The sequence below is a fragment of the Elephantulus edwardii genome, unplaced genomic scaffold (genome assembly GCF_000299155.1).
Source record: "Elephantulus edwardii isolate Elephantulus edwardi_28Jun2011 unplaced genomic scaffold, EleEdw1.0 scaffold00259, whole genome shotgun sequence".
Lineage (NCBI taxonomy): Eukaryota > Metazoa > Chordata > Mammalia > Macroscelidea > Macroscelididae > Elephantulus > Elephantulus edwardii.
This window is the reverse complement of record NW_006400009.1, coordinates 1,154,252-1,156,857: the sequence shown is the minus strand read 5'-3', so window position 1 is coordinate 1,156,857 and position 2,606 is coordinate 1,154,252. Positions and strand designations below refer to the sequence as shown.

At 39.9% G+C, this 2,606-nt stretch overlaps 1 pseudogene; it reads right to left on the bottom strand.

Moving 5' to 3' along the window:
• Positions 1–1,522: 1,522 nt before the first annotated feature.
• Positions 1,523–1,947, bottom strand: LOC102862237 (annotated as a pseudogene).
• Between the last annotated feature and the right edge of the window lie 659 nt (positions 1,948–2,606).

Here is a 2,606-nt window from a genome sequence, read left to right as displayed (position 1 = left end):
CATCTGCATAATGCAGGTTATTGATGAGTCACCTTCCAATCCTGATGCCTCACTCCTCCTCATAGAGTCCAGATTCTTGAATAATTTGTTAAGCATACAGATTGAATAGGTATGAAGAAAGAATACATCCCTGACACACTCCTTTCTGAATGTTAAACGATGCAGTGTTCCCTTACTCTGATCTCACAACAGACTCCTACTCCAGGTATAGATTTTGAATGAACAGAATGAAATGCTCTGGGGCTCCCATTCTTCTCAATGTCAGCCATAACATTTTTTGATCCACACAGTAAAATGCCTTTGCATAGTCAATAAAGCACAACTAGACATTCTTCTGGTATTCCTTACTTCCAGCCAGAATCCCTCTGTCATCAGCAATGATATCCCTGATACAACTGCCTTTTCTAAATCCTGCTTAAACTTCTGTCAATTCCCTATCTATATACTGTTCTAACTATTTTTTAAGTATCTCCAGAAGTATTCTCTTTGCATGTGATATCAATGATATTATTTGATAATTTCCACATTCAGTCGGAACACCTTTCTTGAGAATGGGAACAAATATGGGCCTCTTCCAATCTGTTGTCCAGACAGCTGTCCTCCAAATTTCTTGGCATCAACTGGTGAGTGCATCCAAGGCTCCATCTGTTAATTGAAACAAGCCAATCAGTATCCTATTGATTCCTGAGGCCATATTTTTTTGTCAATGCTTTCAATGCAACTTCCACTTCCTCCTTCAATACCAAAAATACTTAGTAAAATAAGTCCACAGGAACCAAGATATGATCTTGAATCAATTTCATGATCATATTAAGAATACATTTGTGGCATTTAAGACCAAATGAGTTGTAGGATGATATCAAGGATGTCATTCATGAAGAAAGCAAAAGTTCATTTCGAAGACAGAGGAGAAAGAAAAAAAATAAAAATGGATGTCAGAAGAGACTGTAAAGATTGCACTGGAGCACTGAAAAGCCAAAACAGAAGGAAAACAGGTAAAAATGAAAGAGCTGAACAGAAGATTTCAAAGGGCAGATCGGAAGGACAAAGTAAAGTATTATAATGGAATGTGCAGAGAGCTGGCATTGGAGAATAAAAAGGGAAGAACTTGCTCTCCATTTCTCAAGCTGAAAAACCTGAAAACAAATTTAAGTCTCATGTCACACTATTGAAAGATACTATGGATTACGGGCAATATATTGAATGATCTAGAAAGCATCAGAGGAAGTTGGAGGGACTACAGAGAGTCTTCACCAGAAAAAATTCATTTCCACTGAAAAATTCCAGGAAGTACCACATGAACAGGAGCCAGTGGTGTACAGTACATATGTCCTTATTATTTATTTTATGTGAGGCTGAGAGGATTTATTTTAAAAATCATAGCTGGTGATCAAAGCCTTCTCAGAGGAGCTCCTGCTCCAGTGAGTCTTGGGGGTGGTGGATGTTGAGCCGAGAAGAGCAGCTCATGAGAAGAGAGGCACATAGGCAGAGTCTACAGAGTTTATCCAAGGCCTATGTGGGGCTACTCAACCCGAGCACCCTGGCAGCCACAGTGTATGTACTCAATTATCCAACTCCATTCCAGCTTGCTTTTAGGGCCCCAGCCATTGCAGTTGGTTCTGATGTTGGTATCTGGGATCCTGATGCAATACAGGCAGCTCAGGTTCTCATAGTCCTGCTTCTTCCACTTGGCAATCAGGTTTTTGTGATGTAACCTTCTTTAATGCAGTGCCCATACAGCTCTCTGCGCTTATAAAGGAAGTCCAAGATATATCAGGTTTTCTGATTGTGGATTCTGAAGACGGGCCACAAAGACTCCTCTTCCCTCTTTCCTTCATGAGGTTCTCTTTCTACTTCTCTTGTCTTTTGATCCAACTCATCTAAAGTTAGTTCAATCAACTCCCAGCCCTCTGCAGGAGATTTCTCGCTCCTTTAGACTTTCGGCATTTCTATTCACAAGATCTTAGAATCTGCCTTCCAAGAGTTTAACAGGAAAAATTCTGGATTGTGCAATTACAGGAGAGGGTTCTTGTTCCACTCTAGTATACAGTTGCTTGTGACTTTGAGGAGGTCACCGTCCTTCACTGGTTCTCAGTCTTCTCATCAAGGGCTCCATTTCCTTCAGCCACACTTCCCTACTTACCTGCGTGCCCTTTCTAAAAATGCAAACAATTCTAAATTCCAAAGTATACCTAGCCCCAGGAATTTCATTTAAAAGATTGTGAAGTTGCACTTAACTTTCTAAAAACACCAAGTTCAGCATTAGCCTAAAATAACCAATGATGATTGAAGGCTTCTTCTACACTCAGAAGTCTTTGAAGTACCTACTTGCAACAATAATTGTATCATGTGGGAATTATTATTATTTTTACAGATAAAGAAATCAAGGGCAGTAGTTTATGAGCAAGTAGTTGGTTCTTTCCTGAAAGCAGGCTGATACCATGGTAAATATCTACAAATTAATTTATTAGGCCATTTGAACATAATTGTTGTTGTTGTTGTTATGTGCTGTCGAGTCGTTTGAGACTCATAGCGACTCTATGTACAACAGCCCTAAACCCTGCTCTATCCTGTGCCAATCACATTGCCGCTGACACACCCATCCC